Consider the following 15,105-nt stretch of genomic DNA (forward strand, 5'->3'; position numbering starts at 1 on the left):
GGAACGACACAGGACCCTGCGTTGTTCTTCTGTCTGCTCGGCCCTCCCCGGGTTTGCTGCTGGTTCTTCCCGGGTTGGCTACCGTCCCTTCCACCTCCGTGGAAGGGCGGTTCCCCCTGCCACATTCCCCACTTCCGCGGGGGAGCGGCACACCGCCGGCCAGCTCTCTCGGGGGCTGCACAGGTGTTCCTTCAGATGTTCCCCTTAGATGTTCCTGGTGCATGTCGTCTCTCTCCTCCTTTATAGTCCTCTTCCACCAATCCCAACTCTGCTACCCACACGCCGAGTACGCTGCTCTCCTACAATCAGGAGCAGGTCCCACAGTTTATTGGTTGAACTGGAGGCAGCTGTGTAGAAGCTGCTTCCTTTCTCAGTGCCATATTGTGGGAAAGCAGATGCATAGAATAAGTCTTAATTCCAGTAACTTAGTCTAGTCCGAGTTGCTCCCAGTTGCTCCCCACAACCTCAGCAACAAAAATAACTGCAATATCAAGCTTGAAGATGCCTTTCCACAAAAAGGAGGTGAAATTAGGAAAAGAAGGACTTGAGAGAGCTATGAATTTGACAGAATAGGACTGCTGAGAAGACACAAAACAAAACAAATGCAAAACAGCTTGTCTGGGGAACCAACTGGAACATGGAGGGAACTGGAACATGGAATCTCACAGATCTTCCTTTAGGTACCACTCATTTGCACAGCCACACTTCACCCCTGTCCCAGAAACAAGATCCACCCTTAACAAAGGGGCTACTTGTCAAACAGCAGTAACTGGGCAATGACCAAGCATCATGGTCTGTCTCACACATGAAGCTGTGATTGTAAAACTTCTGGAGCCTTTTTCCTGAATCCTTAGTTGTGTCTTAACCCTGGCAAAGATGCTCATCCTGCCTTTTGTTCTTCCTTGTGACCCAATTATTTCATTTTCTTTGTCTCTGATTCGATAAAAACATTCCTAGGTGGCCAGCGCCGCAGCTCACTAGGCTAATCCTCCGCCTTGCGGTGCCAGCACACCGGGTTCTAGTCCCTGTCGGGGCGCTGGATTCTGTCCCGGTTGCCCCTCTTCCAGGCCAGCTCTCTGCTGTGGCCCGGGAATGCAGTGGAGGATGGCCCAAGTGCTTGGGCCCTGCACCCCATGGGAGACCAGGATAAGTACCTGGCTCCTGCCATCGGATCAGCGCGGTGCGCCGGCTGCAGCGCGCCGGCCGCGGTGGCCATTGGAGGGTGAACCAACGGCAAAGGAAGGAAAAAAAAAAAGCATTCTTAGGAAAATATTCTATATTTACCAGCTCATTCTTTCCAGACCTGTGGCTTCTAATCAGTGAAGCCAAGACAATAAAAAGCAATGAATTTCTAATGATGGTCTTTGTAGATTCACTGCCATTGATTGATATGATTGATAGGGGAAGAACTGTCTTACCTGCTAACCATTCTAAGAAGCTCTAGGTATTCTCTTGCTCCATTCACTCTCTCACTCATGCATCCATTTAACAAATGAGTTATGGATTCCTATAAGGAGGTCCCAGGGCTAAGAACTGAAACAGACACACAGAAGAAAACACAAATATGTGGCTCTGTAAAACAACCAAGTACCTAATAGATATTTAATACCTAAATACCTATAGCAAAAAAACAGAAATACATAAGCTACACAATAGATGTAACAGCAGCATACTATGAAGGCAGAGGAGGGAATAAATAATTATGAGTTCAAAGATGCAGAACTCATTAGAGCCTTGAAGAAGGAGCAGTGACTTCATACATGGCATGGGAGGGGAATACAGATACACTGGGTTGAGAAAGCAGCACCAGTGGTGCACAGAAGGCCTAATCGTAGAAACAGCATCTGGCCAAGGCATGAAAGAGTAGATGATCATGGAGGACACTGAATGTGTGGCAAAGAATCTGCAGAAGTCCATTAGCAACTATATTGGTTTCCTAGGGCTGCTATAACTGAAATTCAAATGAACAGAGTGAATACAGGCAGCAAGAATTTTTTTATCACAGTTACAGTCATCAAAATTCCAAAATCAAGGTATCAGCAGGGCCATGGTCTTCCTGAAGTTTCTAGAATGAATCCTCCCTGTGTAATTTCTTATCACTTGTCTTGATCAGTCCAATTTTAATCTTCTTCCTCACATGACTGGCTTGCTTCTGTGTCTGTCTTTGTGCCTATTTATTCTTCTATTAGGAAGAGTAAATTGGATTAGGACCCATCCTAAACTAGTATGACCTCATTCTTAACTAGCTACATATGCAAAGACCGTATTTCCAAATTCAATCTTCTACTGAAGATCTTATTTAAAAAAAAAAAAAGATTTATTTTATTTATGTGAAAGAGTTAGAGATATAGAAACAGAAAGAAAAAAGTGTCTTCTATCTGCTGGTTCACTCCTCAAATGGCTGCAACGGCCAGAGCTGAGCCAATCTGAAGCCAGGAGCCGGAAGCTTCTTCTGGGTCTCCCACATGGGTGCAGGGGCCCAAGGACTTGGGCTATCCTCCACTGCTTTCCTAGGAACATCAGCAGGTAGCTGGATCAGAAGTGGAGAAGCCAGGTCTCGAACCAGTACCCATATGGGATGCCAGTGCTGTAGGCTGAGGCTTTAACACACTGCGCCAAGCGCCAGTCTCTCTACTTAAGTTCTAAGCAAGCAAAAATTTAGAGCAACTATTATTAACCTGAGTAGAGATATCAATGTCACTGACAATTTTTAAGGGAAGGGGTGATACAACATAACTGTCACAGATTCACACAGACAAAATCAGGGTCTAATATTTCTAATTAAAATATTTCTGGGGCTAGCACAGTAGTGCGTCATGTTAAGCAACGGGCTGTGACACTGGCATTTCATATGTTCTATTTTAAGTCCCAGGTGCTCCACTTCCTATCCAGCTTTCTGCTAATGCACCTAGGAAAGCAACAGAAGATTACCCAAGTACTTGGGCCCCTGCTACCCACATGGGAGACCTGGATGAAGCTCCTGGCTTTGGCCTGACACAGCCTTAACTGTTGTAGCCATATGGGGAGTAAATTGGCAGATGTAAGAACTCTCTCACTCTATTTCTCCCTCTCTTTGTAATTCCACCTTTCAAACAAATAAATAAACCTTTAAAAATATCCTTTTTTCAACTTTTATTTAATAAATATAAATTTCCAAAATATAACTTTTGGATTATAGTGTCTTTTCCTCCCATAACCTCCCTCCCACCAGCAACCATCCCATCTCCTATTCCCTCTCCTATCCCAGTCTTCATCAAGATTAATTTTCAATTATCTTTATATACAGAAGATCAACTTAGTATATACTAAGTAAAGATTTCAACAGACTGCGCCCACAAACACACACAAAGTGTAGAGTACTGTTTGAGTAGTAGTTTTACCATTAATTCTCATAGTACAACACATTAAGGGCAGAGATCCTACATGGGGAGTAGGTACACAGTGACTCCCGTTGTCGATTTAACAATTGACACTCTTATTTATGACATCAGTAATCACTGCCAGGGCTTTGGAAGCCTCTTGAGTTCACAAACTCCAATCTTATTTAGACAAAGCTCTAATCAAAGTGGAAGTTCTCTCCTCCCTTCAGAGAAAGGTATCTCCTTCTTTGATGGCCCCTTCTTTCCACTGGGATCTCAGTCACAGAGATCATTCATTTAGGTCACTTTAAAAATGTTCTTAATAATGACAAGGACACTGAGTATGTCAAAAGTAGCATAAAGTTAATAATCAAGACTATCTGGAAGAATTAAAATGATAACCTAGGCTACTGGTAAAGTTGATATGACAATGATGATGATGATGAAGACAATGACATCTAATATTTGTTGTTTTTTTTATATACTGGGAATTTTTATGACTGCATTAGTAACAAGCCAAGTAAGATTTTACCATTTCGCATGTGGTAAAATGGTTACCGTATTTCAAGTGCTGGAAAGTGAATTAAAGTAGTCTTAATTCTAGAGCCTATGAGTACAACCACAATTCCTATTATAGCAGAAGATGAAGAATTGGGAAAATAAACTGAGTTGGAAACACATTCAAAGAAATGCACTTCCTATACTGATAAGCCAACAGAGACTCAACACTTTTATAATAGAATGAAGTGAGTGCTACCTTGATCCATATTAAGCCTAAGAATCATTGTCTTTTCTTTCCCATGTCCATTAGAAACAGCAGCAGAGATTCTTAGGCATGTAAGCAAATGTATATTATGGATTTCTTTTATTGATGTGTTTCTGACTGCCATCTTTGCCCTAATCACCTCTCTGCTAGTATTTTCCCCCATGCCATTCCCACTTGATTTTTTGTTGGCTGGCAGTGAGAGGGTAAAATGACTGGCCAACTGAAGTCAAAGCTGTAAAGCACAGTTGAAGTCAGTCTTTCAATAAAGACTAGACTATGCACTTCAGAGTCTTAAATACATGGCATGAATAAGAATGTGCAATGCCTCCCTAACAAATATGACTTAAGTAAAAGATATACTCAGAATAAATGCATACATCAGGACATTATCTCAGAGGGAGATAAAATATTAGAAAACAGTTCTCTGAGTTTCTTGGAATTGCATTCAAATCTTTACCTTCACTTAAGTCTATGGCATTGATTCTATACTCTGCCTCTCAGCAACCTGGGTAGGTGACAGAGGAGGCCTCAGTCACTGGGTGAAGCACTGCAGTATCATTTCCCGAACTGTTTTATTGCTTTCATAATTGATACTATAGAGCTGCCCAATCACCAGGAAGTGTTTCATAGGGTGCATTTCCATTTTTAAAAAGTCTCATTTAGGCACATACAGTCTTTTCATCAAAATATTTGTTTAAAAAGTGACTTATTCTCTTGGGGCCAGCACCGTGGCTCACTTGGTTAATCCTTCGCCTGCAGCGCCGACATCCCATATAGGCGCTGGTTCTAGTCCTGATTGCTCCTCTTCCAGTCCAGCTCTCTGTTGTGGCCGGGGAGGGCTGTGGAGGATGGCACAAGTGTTCGGGCCCCCGCACTCACATGGGAGACCAGAAGGAAGCACCTGGCTCCTGGCTTCAGATCGGTGTAGCTCTGGCCGTTGAGGCCATTTGGGGAGTGAACCAATGGAAGGAAGACCTTTCTCTCTGTCTCTCTTTCTCACTGTCTATAACTCTACCTGTTAAATAAAAAAGTGACTTATTCTCACTATCTTGCTGCCTAACTTCATTCTTCTATCTATGGCAATATGCCTGCCACCAATAGCACTGCAATTGCCCCTGCCTAGATTACCAATTATACACCTAACAATGGCTTCTGCTGTTAGTGTGATGCTTGACACTCCTCCTTGAAACCGACTCTTTCAGTGATGTTTAGGACACCCTCCTGGATTTTCCTCTTGTCCCTGAGATTCCTTACATCCCAATTTACTTTTTTGACCTTTTACTTCTCTGTCCATCATTTCAACTGGTGGCTTTCAAACAGAGCATTATGAATTTCTGAGAAGGGGATGAGATGGGGAAAGGATTTTGATAGGTGATCTCAAAGTTGGCCTCCAATGATCTCTGTTGTATGATATTCACATGTAATCCACTTATCCAGAGTATGGGATGAACTTATTGGTTCCCTTTTAATGACAAGAATACTGCAAATGTGATATAACTTCAGTGACCAGGCTATCCGAGGACTGTGGTTTCTATCTTGAATGTCCCTCTGGCTTTCTCTTGGATTGCTCACCCCGTAGAGGCTAGATGCCATATCACAAGGCAGCCAAATGGAAGACTCATATGACAAGGTTCAGAGGCCTTCAAAAATCCCTGTGGGTGAATTGAAAGAGCATAGTCTGCTAGTCAAGCCTTCAGAAGAGATCATAGGTATGCACACACCTGGACTGAAACCTGATGAGAAACCCTCAGCCCGAAGAACTTGACTTCAACCAGATTCATGACCCTTAGAAACTGTGAAATAATAAATGTTTTTAGTGCTAAATTTTGTGGTGATTTATTATGAAGCAATAGGTAATTGATACAGGAACACTAACTGTTAGACTTCACCACCAACCCACTACTCCCTGCCCCCAAAACGCTAGTCCCTTCCAACAGATTCCTTCCCCTGACACCATTGCTTCTCCCTGCCACTACAGGAATCACTCAACCTAAAAGTTTTCTTTTGAACTGTCCTGCAAATTGACTTCCCTTATGCAATTTTATTTGCATATTTATTTCCATGGTTAAAAATTAATTTGACAATAATGTCCTAAATGCTGACATTTCTCAGTATCATGGCTTGGCTTGTTTCTCTTCTCACTTTATGTATTATCTCCTGGAGATCATACCAATATCCACATCAATAACTACCTCCACAATTTTGATAAGTCTCAAATACACATTACTAACTTAACTCAAAACTTAACTAATTATTAGCCATCACCGCTTAAATGTTCTATAGTTTGTAATTAACCATGTACATTTCTATTTCTCTCCATGAAACATGAACTGTGAATTCGCAGTGGTTGGAGAATCTTAAATATGACAGACAATAAATATTTAATCAGTGAATAAATAAAATCTGTTTTCTTTTTACTATGAGTATGTGAACTTTCTGTATTTTGTTCCTATAATTGATTGTTGTGGTACTGCTTCGATATAGAGTTAGCAACAATTAGAGGGATTCTTAGTATAGATCAAAGTGCAACATAAACTTTTAGATAGAGGAATCTGGAGAAGCTCCACAGAGTTTGAACTCATGTGACTTTCTAACCCAATTCAGGTGAGTGATGCTATCGCAAGCTCTTCAAGTACGTGAATTTTATTGCTTTGGGAAGGTGTGTATCTGGTTAGCATTTACTATTTTAATTTCCCCCTCCATAAAATGCCATTATACTTTTATGAAATTGTGAACTGAGATTGATCACCTGGAACAGTGAGATGGCATTGGTACATGCCACCTCGATGGGATTGAATTGGAATCCCCTGGTATGCTTCCAACTCCACCACTTGGGGCCAGTCAGCCTGAGCATGTCCCAAATTATACATCTCTTCCCTCTCCCATTCCCACTCCCATGTTCAACAGGGATCACATTTCAGTTAATTTTCAACACTTAAGAATAACTGTGCATCAATTACAGAACTAAACCAGTCATATTAAGTAGAACAGACAAAAAAAAACTACTAAGAGGGATAATGTATTAAGTTGTTCATTAACAGTCAGGGCTATGCTGATCAAGCCACCATTTCCCATAGTGTCCACCTCACTCCAACAGGTTTCCCTCTTGGTGTTCAGTCAGTCGTCACCGATCAGGGAGAACATATGGTATTTGTCCCTTTGGGACTGGCTTATTTCACTCATGGAATTGAAACTTTTTGAGTACTTCCAACAAAAGCCTCAGAGCAACACCTCGAATGAAGTATGTTTTATATCTCATCTTTCAACAGTTCTCAGAGGAGCTCTAAGTTGGTACTGTAGTAGTAGCCCAGCAGTATATTGATTTCCAGTTGCAAGGAGGGTCATGGTCTGAACCACTTCAGTTAATACCAAGAAAGAGACCAAAGAGTTTTATGTATTTAATATTTAATCAAAAACTGCTAAATCTTTGGTTCTTAAGAACATGTAAGAATTTTGGAGTTCTGCTTTTCTCTCTCCTAACATTACATATACTTTTGATATATAGGAAAATAACAATTATAAAAAGACATGTACTATTGTTATGAATGAAGGAGAATTTGAAGTGGTGGTGTTACTGATGAGATATATTACTGCACTCACTCTTTTATAAAGGTTATATGTGTGAAGATATTTCAAAATATTTGTGGTAAAATTAAAAGTTTAATTTCTCTTGGGTGCATAAAATTTGAAATCTGTGTATGTATGTTTCATGATGCAAATTTTCTTTAAACTTTCTGTTCATATGTGACCAGAGCAATGATAGTGTTCTCAGATAGAACCTATATTGTGAAAGCAGTATAGAAAAATGAAGTGGAAATATACCTATAAAAGTGATGAGAAGGACAAAAGAAAGAGCTCCAACACAGAGAAATGGAATGGTTTTTCAATAATACATTTTCATTACTAGAGTAAGTTGGCATAATCAGGGTAGGAGTGAAAAAAGAATTTCCCTATTCCTTGCAATGCAAATAAACATAGTGCAATTTTTGGCATTTCCTTTGGCACAAATAATTTTCCCAGAAATGTTGGCTGTAAATCGCTGGCTATTGCACAAGAAGAAAATAGAAACAATCAACTAATGACCAGAATATCTTATGTAAGAAAATTCAACTCACAAAAAGTGACAGTAAATAACATACTAACAATGTTGACCTTACTAAGGAAATAGATGCCAATTTAAGTTAACAAGTGAGAAGTGATGTGTTCTGCAAATGAGTGCTCAATAAAGTATATATAGTGCTACATAGTATGATTCAACTCAGTCTGCACAATAAAATATCATTTTATTTATGCTCATAAATAGAATTTAGAGGGAGTGGTGCTAATAGTTTTCAAAAAATGCTTTGCAGTCTTATCTTTATATCTGTGATATATTCTTGTCAAATGATCTCCCCACAGAGGACAGTGACTTTATTAGCTCTCAAATCATTTGAAAGCTAGTCTTGCCAGAGAGTGGATATTCTCAAGATACTTATCTGGAAGGGAACTGATATCAGGGATGATAGAAAGAACAGGAGAGAAATGGACTGGGTTTTGAATAGATAAATCACATGCCAGCAAGGATATATAAATGGCCAATGTATACATGTTTTTTAAAAGGTGGTAGATATGGACATTTGTCCTAGCAGTTAAAGATAAAGAATCCCATATTGGAATGCCTTGTGTTCAACTTTCAGGTCTGGCTCCTAATTCCGACTTTCTGCAAATGTGAACCCTGGGAGATAGCAAATGATGGCTCAAGTAATGGAGCCCCTGTCACTTATATGGGAGACCTGAACAAATCTATATAGATTTCCCAGCTCCTGGGTTTGACTTGGCTACTGCAGGCATTTGGGGAATGAACTAACAGACGGGAGCTGTCTCTATCTCTCTGTCTCTCATGTTAAGAAGTAAAGAAATAAATATTTAAATGGCCAATGACAGAGTTGTTCAGAAGTGCAAATTTATCAATAAAGACATACACAACTATGTACCCACAAAATAGCCAACATCTAGAGGATTAACCATAATAAGTGTTGGTGAGTACATGGAGCAATTAGAACTCTTATACAGTGTGTTGGGACTATTGAACTGTATAATTTTACTTGGGGATAAACATTTGAAAGATGCTTATACAATGGAATATATATTTATTCTACGACATAGCAATTCTACTCTCAGACCATTACCCAATGTAGATGAAAACGTATGTTCATACAATGCCTTACTAAATTTGTTTATAGCAACTTTATTCATAGTTAGTGAATACCTGCACAGAATCCAAATCAATAGGATATATGATTTACTTAAAAATGGATTGGTTTACACTTCTGTGGAAGATGGCAAAGCCAAAATTCATAAGGCAGCCCAGTGAGCTGGAAATCTAGGCAGGATTTGGTGCTGCACTCTTGGTGAAGAATTTCTTCTCCTCCAGGAAACTAAGGTTTTGGTCCTCAACTGATTGGGTGTGGCCTAAAGACATTATCAAGAAGCATCATCTTAAAGTTAATTGATTGTAGATGTTAAACACATTTACAAGTTACCTTCACAATAACATCATGATGATGTCTGATTAAACAACTGGGTATTATATCCTACCCAAGTTGATACATAAAATTAACCACCACAGGGATTTTACATAAATGATTATATTGGCTGATTTTGTTTATATGAAATTCTAGATCAGTGAAGACTGATCTTTGGAAGTATAAAGTCATAACTAAGGCTATCTCTTGAGGCTTGGGGTTGAGTGACTAGAAAAGGGCAAGAGAAAAAGGAGAGAACTTTCTAGAGTGAGGATAACTTTCTATACATTGAAAAGAGTTTGAGTTACACATGTGTGTGTATCTAAGTCAGTGAAAATACACTTGAGAGTTGTGCATATTATAACAAATTTTATATAAAAGCTATAAGCAAATTTTCAACCCTACTTAGTCAGATACATGCCAAAATGTTTAGGTGAAAATGTACTGATGTACTTTCAAGTGCTTTGCAAAATGGGATTGATGTATTAAGGAAGGATATAGAGGTGGTTAGATGTCTGATAAGGAAATTAGCACAGAATGTTAATGACAGAGTACACTGGAGGAGGAATGCATAAGGATTCATTATAAAAGGCTTTTGTCAGGGCCCACCTTGTGGTACAGTGGATAAAGCCACTGCATCCAACGCTGGTATCCCATATGGAAACTGGATTGAGTCTCAGCTGCTCTACTTCCCATCCAGCTCTCTGCTAATGTGCCTGGAAAAGTAGTGGAAGATAGCCCAAGTCCTTGAGTCCCTGCCACCTGCCACCCATGTGGGAGACCTGGAAGGAACTCTTGGCTCCTGGCTTCAGACTGTCTCTCTGTTAAAAAAAAAAAAAAAAAAAAAAAAAAAAAAAAAAAAAAAAAAAAAAAAAAAACAACTTTTATCTTTGTTGTATGTTTAAACATTCTTATATAAGAATATTGGCAGAACAAATCAGTGTATCAAAATAAGTTGTACACATCTTTTCTCTGTCACTCAGCTGATATATTCCCAATACTACATCAAACCATCCTCACTAAGGCCATCGACCTCTTTATATTGCTAAATTTATGATTGCTATTTCAGCTACAGCATATTTTATACTTCAGAGAGGATGCCTCTGAAATTAAGAGCTCATTAAAGACTTTTGGAAGAGGAGTGTTGCACAAGCTTTGGCACAAGGGGTGGGCATTTGGCCTATCCATTAAGCTGCAAGTTAGGAAATATGTGTCCCACATCAGAATGCCTGGGTTTGCCTCCTATTTCTGCTTCTTGACTCCAACTTCCTGCTAAGGCAGACCCTGGGAAGAGCAGTCAAGTGGTTAGGTCCCTGCAGCACATGTGGGAGACCTGGATTGAGTTCCTGGCTCCCAACTTGATCCCAATCCAGTCCTAGTCATTGTAAGTCTTTTGGGCAATGAATCAGTGGATTGGCATGCTCTCTCCCTCTCTCTCTCTCTCTCTCTCTCTCTGCCTGTTGGAAAGAAAGAGAGAAAAAGAAAGAAAGAAAGGAAGGAAGAGAGAAAGAAAGGAAGAGAGAGGAAAAAAAACAGAAAAGGAAAGGAAAGAAAAGACAAGACAAGACAAGACAAGACAAGACTGACATGCTTTTCTTAATGGCTGATGACTGCTTCATTTTCCTAAGCAGAAAATTATCAACCTTTTGGTAACTTCTGTGTCCTGGAGACTTACTTTCAAAGTATGAATTAGAGTCATTGGTGTTGCCTGAAAGCTTATTAGAAATTCAGAATCTCAGGCCCTGCTACTGACCTACTGATGAAAATATGCATTTTAACGAGATGGTGATTCACATGCAAATGTAGGAATGGGAAGCACTGGTTTCTTTTTATTTTTTTAAAGATTTATTTATTGAAAGTCAGGGTTACACAGAGAGAAGAAAAGACAGGAGAGAGACAGAGATTTTCCATCTTCTGGTTGACTCCTCAAATGGCTGCAACAGCCAAGGCTGGGCCAGGTGGGGGCCAGGTGGAGGCCAGAAGTCAGGAGCTTCTTCTGGCTCTCCCACGAGAGCAGAGACCCAAACACTTGGGCCAGCTTCTGCTGCCTTCCCAGGCACATTATCAGGGAGCTGGACCATAAGTGGAGCAGGCCGGTCTCAAAATGGAGCCCTTATGGGATGCCAGCATCACAGGCAGCAGTTTTACCCGCTATGCCACAATACTGACCCTGAAAGCACTGATTTTTAGCTTAGTTGTTCAAGCTCTCTATTGCCCAAGACACCACTGTTTCCTGATCTACCACCTACTTTTCTGAATTCTCCTTCCCAGTCTCCTTCACAGGATCATGTTTTTACTCCTCAGGTAAAAATTGGCGTTCTGTCCTTAATACTCTGAAACTCTTCTACCATTGTGCTACAAGTCTTCCTCCCAATCAAGCTTTGGTAGTCTTTTCCACCTAAATGCAGAAGAATCCTAAACCTCTCTTTCTGTGTACTCTCCTGTGCTCCAGGCTTGTATATTCAAGAATATATTGACACTTTTTTTTTTTAATGCCCCACAGATACCTTAGAAACTGAGTTCATCTTCTTCCAAGTATAGCATTCTTCTCCTCCTCCTGTCACCTCAGGTCTCATGTCACCCACATTCCATCTACGCTTCCCACAGGGCAAACATGCCAAACTCCTCTCACTTCTCTGTACAACTAGCAGGCATTTTCACCCGAATTTCTGAATAATTTGGAAATAACTCACCACTGATAAGATTTCCTCCACACCTAAGCTATTAGAAACCCTCATAATAGATTTCCCTACCTTTAATGAAGCACTTCTCCATTTTCTTCCTGAGCAGTTTACCTAAAATTCAACTTTCATCATGCCTATTGTTTGTTTTTAAAATCTTTCAACAATAATCCCCACCTTCAATACAAAGATCAAACATAATGCTCCCGGCAAATAATCTGCCTGTCCCTTGTTTATCTCTCAAGTCACAGATACTGCTGCTCCTACACTTGGCCTGACATCCTAAGGAAATGGAAAAGACCTATAGTAATAAAAATATTCACAACCTAGTGTCTTCACACACATTACTTTCTCTTCCTGGAATGCAGTGTTTTAAAGGTGATGAAAAACACCTGATCCATGACTAAGTGAACAGGTTTTCAAGCCCCAGCTCTGCTGTTACACTAAGTATGCAACCTTAATGATGCTATCTATTACCCAGTTTACTCATTTGCAAAATATAAGTGTTAGTAGAATTTGTGCATGTGTGTGAACATATGAGGGGTATTCAAAAATTCATGGGAAATGCATATTATGAAAAGCTATACATGAATTTCAAAAATTTTTGCACCAAATTCAGTGTAGCTTTTAAATACATTTTCCACAAACCTTTTGAGATAGCCTAATTATTTTTTTTTTGGTGGAGGGAATGAGGAATAGCAATATTTCTTAGCTCAATTGCTTAAGCTAAAAGTTTGTTGAACTACTTGGAATATTGTGTGTGTGTGTTTTTTTTTTTTTTTTTTTTTTTTTTTGACAGCCAGAGTTAGACAGTGAGAGAGAGAAACAGAGAGAAAGGTCTTCCTTTTCCGTTGATTCACCACCCAAATGGCCGCCACGGCCAGCGCGCTGCACCGATCCAAAGCCAGGAGCCAGGTGCTTCCTCCTGGTCTCCCATGCGGATGCAGGGCTCAAGCACTTGGGCCATCTTCCCCTGCCCTTCCGGGCCACAGCAGAGAGCTGGACTGGAAGAGGAGCAACCGGGACAGAATCCGGCACCCAACCAGGACTAGCACCCAGGGTGCCAGCGCTGCAGGTGGAGGATTAGCCAAGCGAGCTGTGGCGCTGGTGGGAATATTGTGTTTTAAGTCTGCATTAATGGTGTTTTTCTAAAAAAGACAACCATCTCAGTCATTTATGCCTCAAGGCTTGAACATACCAGGAACAAACAGACTTCAAAGCTGGTCGAACACATTCATTCCACCATATATATGAGATACACAGTCTACCATTTATTGGGTGCTAATTAGGACAAGTTCAATGAGTTAAGCACTTTACATGCATTATTTTAATTAACCATCAAATCAATGATTCAGATATTGTAATTATTTTTTCTGAACAAGGTCACCTTGCTGAAATATTCCTTTGTTCCAGCCACATGGTTTTCTTCTATTCCTTATGTTTCCCATTTCTGAGCTTTTAGACTACTCAGTTTTTCCATCTGAATTTTTCCTTGCAAGTTTTCTTTTGGTTAATTCTGTCTCCCTCTCTATTTCTCTTTCTCTCCCTTCCTCCCTCATCCCTCCCTCCCTCCCTTCCGTCCTTCCTTCCTTTCTTCCTTGGCTCACATGGAAAGAGAGAGAAAAGGAAAGAGACAGAAGACAAAGAGACAGAGAACTCTCAGCCAATGCTTTACTTTCCAAATAACTATAACAAAAAGGACTGGCCAGGCCAAAGCAAAATGTTGGACACTAAATCTAGGTCTCCCTCATGGGTGATGGACCCAGGTACTTGGACGATCACCTGCTGTCTCCTAGGTTCTGCATTAGCAAGAAGCTGCAACCAGACTTCAACCCAGACACTTTATATGGGGTGCAAACTTCCTAAACGCTAGGCTAAATGTCTGCTCCCCTGGTTGATTCATTCGTATCCTTCAGGTCTCAGCTTAGCTCTCACCTTAGAGAGACTTTTCCAGACTATGAAAATTAGTCACTCGCTGCCCTTCCTAACTTACTCTTTAGTCCTTGCACTTGGCTTGTCTTTGTTTTAGCAGCAGTTCTTAAAGTATGCTCTGCAGCCCTGTGAGGATCTCCAAGAGTATTTTAGGGAATCTGTGAAGATAAAAACATTTGTATAATAACACTAAGGTATTATTGCCTTGTTTTACTGTATTGACAGTTGTGCTAAACACATGTGCAAAGCAATGTCTGATAAGACCCTTGGTGTCTTGGCAAGAATGCAGGCATCAGTATCAAATTGCACTGAGAGTCACTGAATTGTCAGTGCCATGAAATCACAGGATGCAAAACAAAAACAAAAAATAAAAAACTCAAAGAATACCCCTAGTAAAATAAAATATCACTTTTATTAAACCTCTGGCTTTAGGTATGCATCTTTTCCATGCTCCGTAAGATGATATGGGAAGTACACATTAAACACTTTAGCTGCCCACAAAAGTATGGTGACTCTCCCAATGAAATGCACTTGTGTGATTGATTTGGAAACTGAATTTGGCATTTTTTTCCCATGGGACAATAATTTTACTCAAAATAATAAGTGGCAAGCTTAGCTATTTGGCAGAAATTTTCTAAGAAACCAAAGTCTGCCACTTCAATCAAAAAGACTGAAATTATTGAGTTTTCCAGGAAATATTTGAACTTTGGCAAATTTTACATGTCACAATGAGCTTGAAAATGTTCCAATATTTAAAACTTTTCTGATGAGAACAGTGGTTTATATTAACAAACCCAATTTTTAAAGAAGCATTTTATAATGAAATATGTGAATATGTAAAAAATGCACAAACTCAGTAAACC

This window comes from Oryctolagus cuniculus, chromosome 1 (genome assembly GCF_964237555.1).
Source record: "Oryctolagus cuniculus chromosome 1, mOryCun1.1, whole genome shotgun sequence".
NCBI classification, from domain to species: domain Eukaryota; kingdom Metazoa; phylum Chordata; class Mammalia; order Lagomorpha; family Leporidae; genus Oryctolagus; species Oryctolagus cuniculus.